This window comes from Herpailurus yagouaroundi, unplaced genomic scaffold, assembly GCF_014898765.1.
Source record: "Herpailurus yagouaroundi ecotype Mexico unplaced genomic scaffold, PumYag 28, whole genome shotgun sequence".
Taxonomy (NCBI): domain Eukaryota; kingdom Metazoa; phylum Chordata; class Mammalia; order Carnivora; family Felidae; genus Herpailurus; species Herpailurus yagouaroundi.
The window spans coordinates 88,795,673-88,815,336 of NW_024412376.1; the positions used below are offsets into that span (position 1 = coordinate 88,795,673).

General features: G+C 38.1%; 1 protein-coding gene across 6 annotated transcripts in view; it reads right to left on the bottom strand.

Moving 5' to 3' along the window:
* Window positions 1-19,664, bottom strand: part of BMPR1B (bone morphogenetic protein receptor type 1B) — a 414,391-nt gene that overhangs the window by 161,312 nt on the left and 233,415 nt on the right. The window contains exon 2 of one of the 6 annotated variants that reach the window (XM_040478039.1): window positions 16,104-16,260. The exons of 4 other annotated variants lie outside the window; for them this stretch is intronic. The gene's annotated coding sequence lies outside the window, so the exon portion shown is untranslated. Of the gene's footprint in view, window positions 1-15,624; window positions 15,812-16,103; window positions 16,261-19,664 lie in introns of those variants that run through there. One more of the 6 variants, XM_040478049.1, reaches the window with a different exon arrangement.

The following is a 19,664-nucleotide window of genomic DNA, read 5'->3' on the forward strand; positions in this document are numbered from 1 at the left end:
GTAGCAAAAAGAAGAGATTAACAAAGTAATCAGTGGAAGTCAATGGAGAAAATTAAAATAACTGTTATGTGCTATTAAGAAGAACTTAAAGGGTTTTATCTTCAATTTGGTGGGTAAGGAACACATGAAGAATTAAGGATGAGAAGACTCAATACGGACAAAGTATTCTTCCCAACTTTACAGATTCAATGCAACCCCAATCAGGACATTATTTTGTAGATATGGCCAACCCAATATTAAAGTTTATATGGAGAGGCAAAAAACCCAGAATAGTCAACACCAACATTGAAGGAGAACAAAGTTGGAGGGCTGACACTACCCACTATCAAGACTTACTATAAAGCTACTGTAATCAAGACAACGTACTGTTAGAGAAAGAACAAACAGATCAATGGAAAAAAATAGAAAACCCAGAAACAGACTCACACAAATATAGTCAACTGATCTTTGACAGAGGGACAAAGTCAATAAATGTGGCAAAGACACTTTTTTCTTTTCTTTTTTTTTAATATGAAATTTATTGTCAAATTGATTTCCATACAACACCCAGTGCTGATCCCAACAGGTGCCCTCCTCAATGCCCATCACCCACTTTCCCCTCCCTCCCTCCCTCCCTCCCACCCTCCATCAACCCTCAGTTTGTTCTCAGTTTTTAAGAGTCTCTTATGTTTTGGCTCCCTCCCTCTCTAACCTTTTTTTTTTCCTTCCCCTCCCCCATGGTCTTCTGTTACGTTTCTCAGGATCCACATAAGAGTGAAAACATATGGTATCTGTCTTTCTCTGTATGACTTATTTCAACAAACAGCGCTAGAACAATTGGACATCCATGTGCCAAAAAAAAAAAAAAAAAAAGAATCAAGACAAAAGCCTTATACCCACCACAAAAATTACCTCAGACCTAAATGTTAATGCAAAATTATAAAATTCATAGAACATAAAATAGGAGAAAATCTAGATTACTTTGGGTATGTCAGTGACTTTTAGACATAACACCAGAAGTACAGTCCATGAAAAAAATAACCCATAAACTGGATTTCATTAAAATTAACAACTCTCTGGGGTGCCTGAGTGGCTCAGTCGGTTAAACATCTGACTCTTGGTTTTGGCTCAGGTCATGATCTCATAGTTTCATGAGTTTGGGCCCCGCATCAGGCTCTGTGTTGAGGGTGCAGAGCCTGCATGGGATTCTCCCTCTCCCTCTCTTTCTGCCCCTCCCCTGATTATGCTGTCTCTGTCTCTCTCAAAATAAATAAATAAACTAAAAAATTTTTTTTCTAATAAATAAAATTGAATAAAATTAATAACTCTACAGAAGACAATGTCAAGACAATGGAAGATAAGCCATAGGCTAGAAGAAAATATTTTCAACACACATCTAATAAAGGATTGTTAACCAAAGTTTACAAAAACTCCAAAATTCAGCAATAGGAAAATAAACACATTTTTTAAAATAGCCCAAATATTTTTTTTAAAATAGCCCATAACAGATACCTCACTGAAGAAGACACACAGTTTGCAAAAAAACACATAAAAAAGATGTTCCACGCTGTATGTCATCAAGGAGATGCAAATTAAAACAACAATCAGATACCACTATACATCTATTAGAATGCTGCAAGATCTGGAACACTGACAACACCAAATGCTAATGAGGATGCAGAACAAAAGGAACTTTCATTCATTGCTGGTGAGAATGCAAAATGGCAAAGCCACTTTGGCAGACAGTTTGGTGGCTTCTTATAAAACTAAACATACTCTTATCACAACACCCAGCAATCCCACTTATTGGTATTCACCCACAAGAGTTAAAAATGTCCACACAAAAATCTTCACAGGATGTTTTTGGAGATTTATAATTACCAAAACTTGGAAAAAATCAGGATGTCCTTCAGTAGACAAGTAAATAAACTGTGGTATATCCAGACAAAGGAACACTATTCAGTGATAAAGAGAAGTGGCCTATCAAGCCATGTAAAGACAAAAAGGAACCTTAAAAGCGTATTACTACATATTTCCACCCATATGACATTCTGGAGAAGGCCAAACTATGGAGATAGAAAAATCTGCATGGGGGGGGGGGGGCGGTGGGGTGGAGGAAGGATGAATAGGTGAAGCGCAAAGGATTTTTAGGAAAAAAAAACCTCTGTATGACTTTATACTAGTGGATACATGTCATTATACATGTGTTGTTCAAGTCCAACACCAAGACCGAACTATAAACTACAGACTTTGGTAATTATGATATGTCAATGTAGATTCATCAGTTTAACAAAGGACCAATCTGGTGGGGACTTGATAATGGGCAAAGTTATACATGCACAGAGGCAGAGGGTATATGGAAAAATCTCTGTTCCTTCCATTTTGCAATGAACCTTATTCTACTATTAAAAAGCCAAGTCCTGAAAAAGTCAAAGGTGGCTCCTCCCTCAGGGAGTTGGGTCTTTGTCAAGGCAGAGGTTACAGAAGGAACAGGGAGCTAAGAAAAGAAGATGCATTTAGTCTTTGAACATGATGAACTGTGTTATAGCCAAGTGAATACAGTCAGTAAGCACTTAAATACATTAATCTATAATATAGGAAAGATGAAGATTGCAGCAATTCAGTAACCTTCTATTCATGTTTTCCTGCTTGAAACTTTTTTTCACCATTAACCTATTCTCAACACAGAAGCCAAAACAGTCACTTAAAGATATCAGAGGCGCCTGGGTGGCCCAGTCAGTTGAGCATCCGACTTCGGCTCAGGTCATGATCTCGTGGTTTGTGGGTTTGAGCCCTGTGTTGGGCTCTGTGCTGACAGCTCGGAGCCTGGAGCCTGCTTCGGACTCTGTGTCTCCCTCTCTCTCTGCCCCTCCCCCACTCATGCTCTGTCTCTCTCTCGCTGTCAAAAATAAATAAACATTAAAAAAAATTTTTTTTAATCAGATAATACTCGTCTTCTATTGAAAACAGAATAGAAGTCCAAGTTCTTATAATGATCCATAAATCCCTACTTGATCAGCCTCTCATTCGGTCTCTGACAACACTGACTACAGCCCCCCTCGTTTTCTCAGCTCCAGCCACTTGTTCCCCTATTATTCCTTAAATGTACCTGACAAGTTTGCCCTTGGTGTCCTCCTATTTGCTGTTCCCACCCTGGTATGTTCTTGCAAACAGCTTCATGGCGAACACCTCCTTCACATCTCTTTTCAAATGGCACCCTCTCAGTGAAGCCTACTACCACCATACTATTTAACACTGCAAACTTCCTTATTATTTGTCACTGCCTGTTTCTTCCCAACAGAATTTAAGTTCAATAACATAGATTTCATGTGCCTAAAATGAATCTCACACAGAATAAATGCACAGTAAATAGGCATTATATAAATAAATAAAACATAAATCTGTGAGACATATACCAACATAAGTGGCTCCTGAAGTCAGTAATAGTAAGTAACCCCAAACCAACATTTAAAAGGCAGGTCAAGGGGTGCCTGGGCGGCTCAGTCAGTTAAGCGTCCAACTTTAGCTCAGGTCACGATCTCAAGGTTCGTGAGTTTGAGCCCCGCGTCAGGCTCTGTGCCGACAGCTCAGAGCCTGGAGCCTGCTTCCGATTCTGTGTCTTCCTCTATCTCTGCCCCTTCCCAAGTCATGCTCTGTCTCTCAAAAATAAATAAAAACATTACCAAAAAAATTTTTTAAATAAATAAAAGGTAGATCAAGGAAGAGAAGTCAATGAAGCTTGTAAAACAATGATGAATGTAAATAGAACCATGAGAAAATGAGAAAAAGGGTGATGAGGATGAAGTAGTAGAGAGGGAGTGGCTGACAATGTCACCTGCCATGGGAAGATCAAATATGAAGGGATTGAAAGAGCCTATTACACACAACATTCAGAAAGTACTCTGATACTAAAGATCTCTGAATGGTACATCCTCAAAGGGTGAATTTTATGGTGTATGAATTATATTTCAGCAAAGCAGGCATGAAAAAAAAAGAGAGTACTAGTGGCTGAGCTATCTCCGTTGGAGGCAGAAGGTAAGCAAGGGAGGTGAGACAGGAAATAGAAACTCTCTTTCAAAATCTGGCCATTAAGAAAAGAAAGATGAGGGTGATGATTTAACACCACAAACAAACAACTCGTTATGGCATAAAAGTGGGTGTTTTGAAGTCAAGCTGACTTGAATTTTCGTCTTTCTCAAGTTACATTGTAAGTTATGCAACTTTAGTATCCTCATTAATAAAATGAGTTTAAAATTAGTACCTGTGTGACTGGATATCAGTATTTCATTTCTCTGCCTCGCAGAACAATATTTCATTGCACAGATACACATTTTACTTATCCATTCATCAGTTGGTGAACATTTGCACTGTTTCCACTTTTGAGTTATTACGAATAATGCTATGAACTTTCATGCATAAGCTTCCGCATAAACATATGTTTTCATTATCCTTGGATAAATACCTAGAAGTGAAATTTCTAAGTAATGCGGTAATTTTATATCTAACATTTTAAAGAACTGTCAAATTGTTTTCCAAAGTGGTTACACCATTTTATATCCCCAACAGCAATGGTGAGGGTTCCAATTATCTGTTTTTTTTTTATTACAGTAATACTTGTAAATATAAAGCAGAATCTCATTGTGATTTTAATTTGTATTCCCCTAATGACTACTAATTGAGTATCTTTTCTTGTGCTTATTGGCTTTTTGGATATTTACTCTTTACTTCCAGTAAATATAATTTCAGAAAACACTAGGACCAAATAAAACTTAAAACTTATTTTCAAGTGCTCAGCAAAGTTGTACCTGGCACAGGCATAACAAGTAACTTATTAGCTAAAGAAATGAATATTCTAATAAACAAATGAAAGATTAGGAATTAAAAATACTTGATTTAGTGGTATATCATTTCAATTTTCAAATAACTTTGTTTGAATTCCTATACAGTCTAATAGGATTTTCAGTGAAGAAAAGCAACTTTTTAAAAAATGCAATTACAAAGCAAATGTACTAATCCTCTGTTTAGTATTATGATAAATACCTACATTAATATTTTTAGTTTGGTCATAATAATGTACTCCATCAGATCAATAATAAAGTACTCCATCAGAAACTGGACTTATAATCCAATCATATTAGTGCTTTAATGTCATGCTTCTTTGAAGACAGAGGTAAAAAGCAAAAAATTGATTAGGTAGCAAATGACTTAAAAGTATGTGTTAAGCTTAATCAAATATGAATACTACAAATATATCCAACACTATAAAGAATGAGACACTTCTCAGGGACAAATGTCTACAAGGAAAATATTAGTAATCCAAGCTTGTTGTCATTTTTCAAAAAGACCTGTGGGAATATGTGCCTTTCAATGTAAATGAGTCTGGAGAAAGGAAATTGACTCTACATTGTGCCTAGTGAGTAGCTAAGGATGGGCTGTTTTCTCCTTTATAGGCCTTGCTGTGAGTCCCATCACACAGAGTCACTTACATTTAACTCTAAGGTTCTTTGTTCCCAAGTAATAAATGCTTTAGGTCCCCAGGAGCCCACAGGAAAGTCACACAACCTACTAACCTACTAACCCTACAACCAAGTCTACTAACCTTTACTACTGCTAGTTTAAGTACTTATCTATCATTAGTTTTGAGAAGTATTGACTGCACAATTAATAAACAGATCATTTGTTCTTTTCAACTAGAACAATGTTGTATATAAATTGCAAAGAAGCAAACTAAACAAGGAAACCACAGCAAAGAATGCATGTCCTTTTTAACTTTCATTTGGTATCACACCAACTAGTGCCCAACTAAACTAAAACATTTTATCACTTATAAATAGAAATTGTTTTGAAATTCATAGTGTATAGAACGCATAGAACCAGAGTAAATAATAAAGCTCAATTATATTTCATAAAATAAGGTAATAACAAAGAGCTGAAAAGCATCAGGGATATAAACTAATTTTTATACTATCATTGTTGCTAATTGGACCTATATTAAAACTATATTAATGTTTCTTCATGCTTAATCATAATAGCTTAGCTCATAACTATGTATCAGTATTTCTGTTTTTCTCTTAAAACCACATGTATATTTTTTATAATACTGAGGAAAATCTCAAATGTGATTTTTAACATATTTGTAATATAATTTCAGTAATTTTCTACTTTTAAAATGTGTACAGTTCTTAAAACCATATCTTTAATATTTATTTTCTAAAACTAGAGAACTAATTCACAGTAATTCAAAGTTTTCTACTATCACTCCAAAATGGAAACTTAAGAATGTCAATAAGAATCTTCATGATGATGAGAATTTTTAATTCCATTAATCTCTGAATTGCTCTGATATCCAAATGACAGATATTATCCCACATCTGAAACAACGGTTTTTCTTTCATCATAAAGATGTAGATATCTCTCGATATTCATAGTTTTTTTCAAGGACAACCCGTTCAGAGACCTTTTCATTCATGCAGATACCTATAATTATCAACATATTAATGTAACAGAAGAACACTTATTTCTGGGAAAAATTACAGTATATTTTGTTGGGCAGTGGAAATGGAATCTCAAGAAAGCCGTAAGTGTCCTCTGCAGGGAAGGAGCAGTTATAAAGGTGGTCCTGAAATCACCCACACCAGAGGGATTTCAGTCAGCTGAAAGGAGAGAGTAGGAAAGATTGGGGTCAGGGTTCCATAAAACAAGCTAATGCCATACATTCCTTACGATAGAGAGTGAAAAACCCCAGCCAGGAAGGATTCAGAAAAAACTCACTCAATGGGAGAGGGAACCACCTGTCAACCACAATTAAGCTGACCTTTTTTTATTATTCATTAATCATATGGCAATAGCCTATAAAAATACCACTGAATGATTAAATTTAACAGGCAATGAAAATAGCCAGTCACATTAAGTCTGATCATCCATAAAAGAAAAGAAAAACAATACTGGTTTATTTTATTGCTCTATGATGAATCTGCTTTCTTATGGAAGATATAAACTATGAAACTAAGGAATATAATTATTCATGTTAAGGTCACATTTTTTTCTAGTCAAAATATATTTCAAAAAAATGAGAGAAAATAAAAAGGAAACAATAAAGCAAACTAATTTTATTTTTTTATTTTTATTTTTTTTTAATTGTTTAATGTTTATTTATAATTGAGAGACAGAGACAGAGCGCAAGCAGAAGAGGGGCAGAGAGAGAGGGAGACGCAGAATCCGAAGCAGGCTCCAGGCTCTGAGCTGTCAGCACAGAGCCCGATGCGGGGCTCAAACCCACAGACAGTGAGATCATGACCTGAGCCAAAGTCAGACACTTAACCGACTGAGCCACCCAGGTGCCCCGAAAACAAACTAATTTTAAACAAGAAATGAATGAGATATCTACTACTCTAGTGTGAGTCATATAAAATGTGGTTCCTTCTGTTGGCTATCCTGCTTGACAGGACCTGAAATTTCCTTGAAAAGTGGTATCAAAAATAACTAAGGGAAAAAAAAGACTAAAAATGAAAAAAAAAAATTTTACTTCTGAATTTGAAAGGATCTGAATATTGTCATATATATTCCTTTTTTTTTAAGTTTTTTGTGTATTTATTTATTTAGAGACAGTGTGAGTGGGAGGAGGGGCAGAGAGTGAGAAGAGAGAGAATCCCAAGCAGGCTCTGCACCATCAGCACAGAGCCTGACATAGGGTCAAACTCATGAAACTGTGAGATCATGACCTGAGCTGAAACTGAGAGTCAGATGCTTAACCAACTGAGCCACCCAGTAGCCCCTATTTCTGAGAGAGAATTAAATCACACACTGACCTGGACTAAGGCAGTCTTTCTAGTTTTTGTCAGCTTTCATTTCATTAAACTACCGTGGAACAGGTAAATACTGTACAGGAGAACACTTTGAGGTGATTTTCCCCCTTCCTGTAATTTGCTTCCTTCTGGGTATTTGGCCTATGCTGACCTAGAACAGGGCTGGAACTGAGCTGAGGATAGGTGGATGGTAAAAGTAGGAAAGGTAAGAATAAAGAATATCCTTATAGTTTTCTTTTCATCATCCAATAAAGAGATGAAATAATGCTAACTAATAAGATACCAATTTAATAATCAACCTGCTTATATTTTTATTTTGAAAATAATCATACTGAACCATGCAATCAAAAAAATGGCTTTGTATAAATATCTGTGCTTAGAAAAGCATATACAAACTGCTACTAATACCTGATGCTTAAGTAACTCAGTGGAGAACATGAAGGAGAGTAAAGAACATCAAAGCATGTCCTCGGGATGAAGGGATCCCTGCTGATGAAGTAAAACCTCTTACTGTCCAACTCTTAATGGTACGTACAAAACTAACAACTCATATTTATATAGCACTTCAGGTTTTTGTTTTTGTTTTTGTTTTTTACTTTTCTTTTTATTATTTTTTTGTCTTTTAGAGAGAGAGCACGTGTGCACAGATACACACATGCACGTGCAAGAGTGGAGGGTTCAGAGGGAGGGAGGAAGGGAAGGGGAGAGAGAGAGAGAGAGAGAGAGAGAGAGAGAGAGAAGGAGAGAGAGAATCTTAAGCAGGCTCCATGCCTACAACGGAGCCCAACATGGGGCTTGATCCCATGACTCTGAGATCTTGACCTGAGCTGAAATCAAGAGTTGGTCATTCAACCAACTATGCCACCCTGGTGCCCAGCACTTCAGATTTTTAAAACGTGTTTTCATATGTTATCTCATTTGTTCATTAAGATGAGCCAGTTAGAAAGTATCCCTACTTTACATATAAGGAAGCTAAGTGCAAAGCAGGTAAAGAAAGAGTCCAACATGTTAAAGTTTGAAAGAAGTGTAGACAGAAACTGAATTTGGTCTTTTCACATTTAACCCTTGACCCTTACTACTGTACTCTTCAATAATAGCAGAGGGGCCATATCCTATCGGAAATTACTTTTCTGTGGAAAAAAACATGAATTCCTAGAGGAAATACTGAAGTCTTCCTGTTTGGGGCATATGTGTTTTTGACGATAATGGCAAACACACACATACACAGTACATACACGGTAATAACAGGCATCCAAACTTAAAATTTCAAAATTCCACTTCTGGTCTCCCCCAATTCCGTTTAGTTACTAAAACTCAAGACTATATCTTTGTTTTTTGCTTTTTTGTTTTTCAGATTTTTATTTAAGTTCTAGTCAGTTAACATATAGTATAATATTAGTTTCAGGACTAGAACTCAGTAATTCATTACTTACATGCAACACCCAGTGCTCATCACAAGTGCCCTCTTGAATACCCATCACCCATTTAGCTCACCACCACCCCTGCCCACCTCCTTCCATTAACCCTGCTTGTTCTCTGTAGTTAAGTCTCTTATGGTTTGCTTCCCTCCCTTTTTTTCCCTTCCTCTATGAAGAACTTTGAAATCTTTGAAATCTCCCGTCTTTTCCCTTCCCTCTGTTCCCACCAAAATTCAGATTTAGCTTTTATATAACCTTAAATACTGAAATCTAGTCCTGTCACCACTCTCCTTTCTCCTCCAACAACTTTCTGCACTGCCACAAAAAAGAAAAAGTCAACATGCACTCTTGCCAACAACAGAGGGTTTGAACTTTTCTGCACAGAATACGGTCCTCTCTGCCATCTCGAACCGACCTTATTACCCTTTCGGTTTCATTTCTCCTTTGCCCACAACACAAATCCTGTATTACATGCTCCTAATACACCAAACCATATGCTCACCCACTGGAAATGTTATGTGTGTACTTCCACACTTCTGTGTCTTTTCTTGGGATGACCTCTAAATCTTTATCTCTAGGAAGTAACATTTAAACTGGTGAAGAACTGGATCTATTCGGGAATGCAGATTAAAAGGAAAATTGGGGGGCACCTGGGTGGCTCGGTCGGTTAAGCGTCTTACTCTTGATGTCCGCTCAGGTCATGATTTCAGTCATTAAGACCAAACCCCGTGTCAGGCTCTGTGCTGGGCACAGAGCCTGCTTAAGATTCTCTCTCTTTAAAAAAAAAAAAAAAAAAAAAAAAAAAACTTAATAGGAAAATTTCATTGCATGCTGTGACTCTGGTATTAACTCCTTGCTCTCCTTGCTTGTTGTGTTTCCTTCCTAGAAAGATGACAAATTGCTTGGTTTGCACTTGATAATGCTAAAACTATAAGGGAAAAGTGCATACCAGTTCCCAGGCTGCGAGCCAGTAAAGCAGTGATACGCTGCGCACTTTAGGAAGATCTGAGGGGACCTGATAAGCACTTATGTCCTGAGTATTCACTCCTCTTTCTCTGTTTTATCTCCTTTGTGACAGAAAATGAGGCAATAAATAATTCCACAATATTAATGAAAATACATTCAACTACATGACTTACCTTTTGAAAGACCTACTAATCTAGCCTTTAGGTAAATTATGCATAGTAGTTATGTAGAGATTTGAAGCAGGATACTACCTGAAACAGCAATCCTAAGGAGTATTTAAGTGCTAAAATTATGACGGTAGTATCCATGGAACTAACAGGGCCTCTACACAGAGAATTTTTTTTTTTTTTAATTTTTTTTTTCAGTGTTTATTTATTTTATTTTTGGGACAGAGAGAGACAGAGCATGAACGGGTGAGGGGCAGAGAGAGAGGAAGACACAGAATCGGAAACAGGCTCCAGGCTCTGAGCCATCAGCCCAGAGCCCGACGCGGGGCTCGAACTCCCGGACCGCGAGATCGTGACCTGGCTGAAGTCGGACGCTTAACCGACTGCGCCACCCAGGCGCCCCGTTTTTCTTTTTTTTTTAATTTTTTTTTTTCAGTGAGAATTTTAAATATTTATATGCCCCAAAGATTGCTGCCATTTTCTTTTGGGCAGAACAACAAAGTTCAAAGTACAGTAATGAAAGTTATCACTGGGCTTACTGGCAATCAATACCAATTAAAAGCTACATTTTAAAATGCATATCAGGTGTTACTGGAAAATGCATCCATCTGAATAGCAGCTATTGAAAAAAAGTTTATCAAAAAGGGTAAATAATGTATAAAAAGTCCCAAGTGAGTGATGAAAACCTTGTTCAGATGACAAGCCACATATCAGTTGGAAGCCAGTGCTCAGACTTATTGGCACCAACAATGTTTTCTTAATTTCCTAAGTGTGCATAACATCACACCACCCAGTTGGCCTAGAGTACCCTTATTTATTGCTTTATTCTATGAAAGACTACTTCAACTTACTTATGTTGCTGACAAATCCATTTTATAATTTTCATTAGCAGTTCTAATGGTTCTTATGCAATATTTCATATTTATTTATGCTTTCATTCAGCAAAACAGTTGCTGAGTACCTGTTATGGGTTTGGCACTATAGACACAATCTCTATTCTCAGAAAGGCTAGAAGCTGGTGACGGTAGAGAGAAGACTAGTGAATGGCAATGACTGTGATATAAACAAGCCAAGCACAGTAAACCTAACTCTTCCTGGAGACTGAGCTCAGGGAAGGCATCTAGAGGAAGAAATGATATCTGAATTCTTAAAAGAAATTAACCAGCACATACAGGAAGATTTCAAATATATGGCACTTTGGGATGACGGTAAGACCCAAGGTATGGCCATGGAGTGAAGGCCTCAAGTGGTGTAACTATTCCTGTCCTAATACCACTGCCCTTCAGTACTCAGTACTGGGGGCTGCTACATTGCTAGGTTTCCTTTTTCCTGCCTGATGACATTTTCAACTCATTTCATCCTATGGCTTTATTCTAATTTTTAAAATGTGACCCCATGTTTTGAGGTTTTTAAGAGAAAAAAGATATAATTTTGTATATTCCCATAAGAATTTTTCTATCGGCATTTTCAGCCATTTATTAAAAAAATATTTATGGGGCGCCTGGGTGGCGCAGTTGGTTAAGCATCCGACTTCAGCCAGGTCACGATCTCGCGGTCTGTGAGTTCGAGCCCCGCGTCAGGCTCTGGGCTGATGGCTCGGAGCCTGGAGCCTGTTTCCGATTCTGTGTCTCCCTCTCTCTCTGCCCCTCCCCCATTCATGCTCTGTCTCTCTCTGTCCCAAAAATAAATAAATGTTGGAAAAAAAAATTTTTTTTTTTAAATATTTATGGAGCAATAATAATTATTGAACTATATGACAGGCTTGGCTTTAAGTGCTAGGAATATGATGGTGAAGCAGGTATGCCACACATGCCCTTATAGACTTTACATTCTAGTGGCAGGAGGATGGAGGGACCTAACAAACAAATATGGTATCATCTCATGAGAAAAAAAAAGGCAATAATAAAAGTGAAACAGAATAATGTGATAATACTGGGGGGAAAAATGTTTAGGCAAGGGGGACTAAGAAAAGCCTTGCCCGAAGCAGAATCCTTTGAGCTGAAGCCTGAATGATGAGAAGGAAACAGCCTAGAAAGATCTGAAGGAAGAGTATTCCAGGCAGAAGGAATTGCTAATGAAAAGATACTTGAATAAAAAGAAGCCTTGGTATTCAACTGACCAAAAAAAAAAAAAAAAAAAAAAGCCCAATAATTAGACAATGGCTGGACGATGTAGTGTTTCAGATCAGTGGTTCCTAAACTGTGCTGCACACTGGAATTATCTGAGACGCTTTTAAAAATCCAGATATCCTGCAATATCCAAGACCAATTAAACCAGAATCACTGGAGTAGGAGCAGAGATCAGTATTCTTTAAGACTCTCCATGTGATTCTGATATGCAGTCCCAGTGGAGAAGCACTAATTTAGGCCATGGTGAAAAATTTAAATTTTAGTCTAATTACATAAACAGCTACTGAAAGATTAAAATTTCAACTGAAATTTGTCATGTACCTAGACTGTTTCGTTTCAACCTGGATATTTCGTTAAAAGTAGCAATACACCTTAGACGTGTTAGTTCCTGAAGCAAATTCTTTTAAACAACAAAAATGAAGGCAATTATTGAAACACTTCCCTTTAAAAATGTGGGGCGCCTGGATGGCTCAGTCAGTTGGGTATCTAAGTTTGGCTCAGGTCATGATCTCGTGGCTCACGAGTTCAAGCCCTGCGCCGGGCTCTGTGCTGACAACTCAGAGCCTGGAGCCTGCTTTGGATCCCCCCCCTCCCCCGCCTCTTCCTCACTCGTTTTCTCTCTCTCCCTCTTTCAAAAATAAGTAAACATTAAAAAATGTTAAAAAGTAAAAATTAAATAAAAATTAAATTTAGCTGAAAATTAGTTATTTTGGAAATGCCTAATGTATTCATTTTATACACCTCCCTGTAAATTCTAGAATATATTTGCTTATATTTTGTGAATGACTTATCTCTTGTGAGGAAAACAAATACACAAACCTTTGAAACAGTATCTGAATTTTGCTGACATTATTCTTTTTGATGATCTGTAAGACTGACCATGGGATTCCTCTAGTGTGGGTCACATGAGCACATGATCCACTCTGCTGTAAATGGTACATCATTCTGTGGCACGTAATTCTGTAAGACTTCACCTACTAGAGCTGAGTTAAGAAATAATCTTTAAGGAGAAATGCGGTTGATTCACCAGCACTGCTGCGACCTGAGAAACTCATCACATTAAAATGTTTAGATACATTTATCAGATATAGATGACATTTCTATTGTTCAAATAAACACACCCGTATACCTTTTGTTGTACTGCACTGAGTAGAAAATAAAGCCCCTAATGGTAGTAAAACGCTTCATTTCCCAACTCTTGGGGTCAATTTAAGTTCTTATTTTTTTTAACAATAACTGTGCCTAAATTAAGGAACCTAAATTAAACTGTAAGAAAAGCAAAAGCAAGGAAGTCCCAGTCACATTCCAGGAGAGCAAACCAAGCAGCTAAAAACTGATTGAACTATCATGTGGTGCTACAGTCCTAAGATTTCCACTGATACAGCATCTTCTCCAGTTTCAATTAACATATTAATTTAGGCTAACCAGCTGAAGGAGTTCTACTTAAAAATCCAACCACTCCACAGAAGGTAAACTTAGGATATTCCTTTACTTATCTACCCAAAACAAAACTTCATCAGAATTGCGTATGTAAAAAAAAAAAAAAAAAAAAAAAAAAAAAAGTGCATATGTAAATATTATACTACCCCCAATTTTCCTCTAAAGGACAAATTTTCTACACAGTCTATTTGTCCTGGAATTCACAGAAAGTAAGTAAAAAGGGTTGACAACTTCTTTTTTTTTTTTTTTATTTTTTTTTTTTTCAACGTTTATTTATTTTTGGGACAGAGAGAGACAGAGCATGAACGGGGGAGGGGCAGAGAGAGAGGGAGACACAGAATCGGAAACAGGCTCCAGGCTCTGAGCCATCAGCCCAGAGCCCGACGCGGGGCTCGAACTCACAGACCGCGAGATCGTGACCTGGCTGAAGTCGGACGCTTAACCGACTGCGCCACCCAGGCGCCCCAAAAGGGTTGACAACTTCTACTCAAACTTTTCTTCGGAAAGTTCTATCCGATAAAGCCAGCCAAGGTAATCTCTCTATCTCAGAACAGCCTTTGCTTTCCTTCTCTCCCTTTATGAAAACCCACAGCAATCCCAACTTGCATTACATACTTGTTTCCCTTTTCTTGTAGACAGTATCTGAACTGAAATCAGGAGCTATATTTTATGCATTTTTGCATATTCACACAACCTTTGTGGGGTTAAGCAAACATCTAATTAAGGAATGAATAATGAAAACTTATCAATCTCCCAAGGCTGAAGATAAGACAGAACAGCTCAGTGCTAGTATGACCTCCTGCAAATATACATCGCCACTTCCAAGCCCTGACTACCATTGTCTCCCTCCTTGGTAAACTAAAAGAGAAGTAAAAAAAATACGTGAAAATGTGAAATGAGAGGTGCCCTTATGCTCCAAACAAGACGGGTGGATCAATGAGGAAGAGGATTTGATGATTAAAGACTGCAGACTCAAATGAAAAATCAAATAGAACCATAAATCCATTCAATCACTTGTTCCTTCCGCAAACAATTTTGAATACCTAAAATATTCCAGGCACCTGTAACATACAAAAGTAAATGAAACGCAACTCATGCCTCCAGGCAGCACGCAGTTAAATGCTATAATGCACAGTAATAAAAGCAACGCAAGAGCTATGCCTCAGTGATAAAGAAATACAAGTACCTCATTCAATGGGGAAGGAAAGATGGTAGTGGAACTAAGGTTGGTTTGTTTGTTTTTTATAACGTTTATTCATTTATTTTTGACAGAGAAAGAGAGTGTGAGCGGAGAGGGACAGAGAGAGACACAGAATCCGAAGCAGGTTCCAAGCTCCGAGCTGTCAGCACAGAGCCCAACACGGGGCTCGAACCCACAAACCATGCGATCATATCTGAGCCAAAGTCAGATGCTTAACTGACTGAGCCACCCAGGCACCCTGATAGTGGAACTAAGTCTTAATAGGGGGAGTAGAAATTATTCTAGGATAAGAGGCAAAGGGGGATCCATTCCAGAAAGAGGCAGAACAAAGGCATAAAAAGCAAATAAATAAATAGGACATTTTAAATCCTTCATAAAGTGAACGACAAGTACAACTGTCACGAATAAACACGCTAAATAAACTGTTACTACCTTTCACAGCACAATTAAAATGCGAAGTCAACTGGGATAATCTGAAAATATTTTTATCAAAATCTGGCATTCCAATTATCTACTCACCTCATGTTACTTTTGTTATTTTATGATCCAGTTTTCCAATTATTTTATCATTTGCCACTTTTATAGGTTTGCCATGTACCTATGATGAAACTTCCTTTGTTCCAAAGACAGTTCAATAGTCTTAAAATCAGGTTATAATTAAATGAACAAGCCTACTGCCAATTTCACTAGGCTGCGTGCTGGAAATCAGACTGTATTGCAGAAAAATTTCCCTGAGGGCAAACTGTTGAGGCAAAATTATGACTATGACATGGACTAAGCAACCCTATGTTGGAACTCATTATATTATAGCTACACTTTGCAAGTATTTTAAAAGATCATTCAAAGTATGGTTAATAAATCACTAAGTAACACTGCCTTCGATCTTGTGAAGACTGAATTTTCATCATCAGTGGGCCAGGCTGATGGCTAAAAAGTGATGTACTCTCCTACGTACAGTAATTGCAATCAACTGTGACAATCCATTCATTTTATATCACCTTTGACCCTTTTAAGAGGGCTGAATGGAGCCTGGTCCTCGATAGCCCTGTGAAGATACAGTCGTGTTTCACGTAGGCAGTGGTTTTCTGGTCGCTGGCTTTCACAGGCTGTCGCGTGCCTGGCTCTCCCACAAAAACCAGCTGGATAGTGTTGTTGCTGAAAGCAGAGGAGAAACTGAAGTGAAAAGATGCAGTGAACGGGGTCCAGCACAGGCAGACAAAATATCTGAAACTGTCAAAAAATTTTCCAAAGCGCACATGGCTCACTTATCTAGTGGCACAGGACAAACTGAACTGCTGTGGCCAACAAGAAAGGAGACGCCAGCAGCTGCACACTCATCACCTTTAATGAAGCCTTCGCTCTTCACAGTTGTGAAACTCAACCATATGGTTCTTGATATTTGAAAAGATCCGTTTTAAGAATCACTGGGAAAATCTGTCAGTACTTATGCAGAGTTAGATTTTAGGAAGAGATGGGATTTCTCTTCACTTTTACAGAACATTTTTCCTCTTTTGCTACAAAAACACAAGGTTTCAATAGCTGGCCAGTTAAAACTATTACCATTCATAAATTCTCCATGTCTGAGAACTTGATATAACCTAAAACATGTACCACCCACAATCATAAGTTTGGCCTAGCCAAGAGAAAAACACCAAATTTAGAATCCCATTACATGCTATCACTGGAAATTCACTGAATGTTTAATTAGTAAAACTAGAAGATGAACCCGAGGATGTTCAACTCAAGTGTTTTTGTTCTTTTTTTTTTTTTTAACACAAAAGGTTTTATCTTCATCTCTAACAACATCTATTTCCACATTCTATAACTTTAGAATTCACCTCTAAAGGCTGGGTACAAAGGAGTGTGGTAGATTTTATTTTCCAAAAATGCCCACAACAATATCGCCCACAGCAAATGCTCTTCTTACATCCATTTGAGAGGTGAAGTCTAAACTCTTTCTCCTTAACTCTGGATAAGCTTATGACTATGTTAAAAGTGAACCTCTGTGCTTCAAGGCCAGGTGATAACATGTGATTCGACTCCCCCCTTACTCCTAAGAACCTGTGTTCTTGAAGTCTTTAGTTGCCATTTTAGCAGTCTCACCATGCAGAGGACAGACACAGTGCCGTAAAAGAGAGACCCAAGTTCCCCATAGTGGGGAAATCAGAGAGGCCTCCAGACTGAGTGAGCACAGACGTGCATGGACAGCTCCTAGCTGCTTCAGTCCCCTGCTGTCCCTGCTCCAGACCCCATCTGACTGCAAAGGCATGAAACACTCTGTGCCAGAACCACCTAGTGGAGCTCTGCCCAAATGCTGACACACACATACCAGGCAAGACAGGTAAGAACACTGTTTTTTGCTATTTTAAATTGCTAAGTTATATAGTTATAAAGCTACAGTTTTGTCAAAACGCAACACATAACTGGAACACACTTTAATATCAGGTGTGAAGTGGGATAATAAAAAATTGGATAAACCCAGAGGTGACTGGGTAGCTCAGTGGGTTGAGAGTCTGACTCTTGGTTTTGGCTCAGGTCCCGAACTCACGATTCTGTGAGTTTGAGGTCCGCAGCACAGGGCCTGCTTGGGATTCTCTGTCTCCTTCTCTCTCTGGCGCCCCCCCCCCCACTCATTCTGTCTCTCTGTCTCAACAATATATAAACAAACATTTTTACAATTTTAAATAAACCCAAACATACGGTATTGGTCTTTGGACCAGACCGTAGATGGAACCTGAAGGAGACTATCAGTGGAAGACTGATAGGCCTCAAAGACTTGGACTGTGAGAGTTCCAGAGAAATAAGTGTTTTGTTTTTGGAAGAGGCAGAAAAGGAGACTCTTGTTACATGGCTGCAGTACATTTAGCAATATTGTTGCCCACAGTGATGTGGAAAATAAAAAAAGCACCTAATGATATCCAAAGATCTGGCTAAGAAGATTTTCAAGCAGAATAGTGAAAGAAACACCTGCCTTCCTTTTGCTACTTAGGATGAGATGTGCAGAGATGTACAGAGAATGGTGAGTTAAAAATTTTTTTGCTTTTCAGCAAAATTTGGAGGGTCTATAAAGAGACAGGATTTGCTGGGTTTCCAAAACAAAACCGTTTTTCATTCCCTATCACTTCAGAGAGCAAAAGAGTCTCAAAGTAATGGCAAGGCTCAAGGAAAGGCAAAATGCAGGTGTAGTCAGAAAGATCTGGTCCACAAATAAAGGTAAGTGTGTGATTAAAAGTACTCTTTATTAACACCTCGGGAATATTAAGGTGGTGCCTTATAAGTCCTGTAAGACAGAAAAAAAGGCCTTAATAAGGATCTTCTAGGCATATGTAGCCAACTTTCTTTGATGAACAACTGGACACAGGGAATCTTAAGGGTGTTTATCCAACTGCAGCCTGATAGGGAACCCCTGAAAAAGGAGAGATTATATGCAAAATTTTATGGGTGTGGCTTTTGCTAACAGTGGATTACTTTTTTTTAAGATTTTATTTAAATTAAATTAACATATAGTGTAATATTGGTTTCAGGAGTAGAATTTTGTGATTCTTCACTTACATACAACACCCAGTGCTCATCACAAGTGCCCTCCTTAATACCCATCTAGCCCATCCCCCCCCACTCACCTCCCCTCCAGAAACCCCCATTTTGTTCTCTATAGTTAAGAAGAAGCTGTTTTATGGTTTCCCTCTTTTTTCCCATGTTCATCAGTTTCATTTCTTAAATTTCACGAGTGAAATCATATAGTATTTGTCTTTCTCTGACTTATTTCACTTAGCGTAATATACTCTAGCTCCATCCACGTCATTGCAAATGGCAAGATTTCATTCTTTTATGGCTGGATGTTATTCCACTGTATGTACTACTTCTTTATCCATTTACAAGTCAATGGACATTCGGTCTCTTTCCATAATTTGGCTATTGTCAGATGTGCAGGGGTGCAGGGGCTCCTGGGTGGCTCAGTCCGTTAAGCATCCAACTCTTGACTTCAGTTCAGGTCATGAGCTCACGGTTTGTGAGCTCATGGTCTGCACCATCAGAGCCTGCTTGGGATTCTTTGTCTCCCACTCTCTGCCCCTCCCCTGCTTGTTGTCTGTCTGTCTCTCTCTCTCTCTCTCTCTCTCTCTCTCTCTCTCTCTCTCAAAATAGGTAAATGTTAAATACATACATACATACATACATACACCGGGATACCGGGATGAATGTGTCCCTTTGAATCAGTATTTTTGTGTCCTTTGGGTAAATACCTAGTAGTGCAATTGCTGGATCATAGGGTAGTTCTATTTTTAACTTTTTGAGGAACCTCCATACTGTTTTCCAGAGTGGCTGCACCAGTTTACATTCCCACCAACAGTGTAAGAGCATTCCCCCTTCTCATCCTCACCGACAGTTGTTTTTTCCTGTGTTGTTAACTTTGGCCATTCTGACAGGTGTGAGGTACTATCTCCTCATGGCTTCAATTTGTACTTCTCTGATGATGAGTGATGTTGAGCATCTTTTCATGTGTCAGCTGGCCATCTGTATGTCTTCAGAAAAATGTCTATTCATGTCTTCTGCCCATTTCT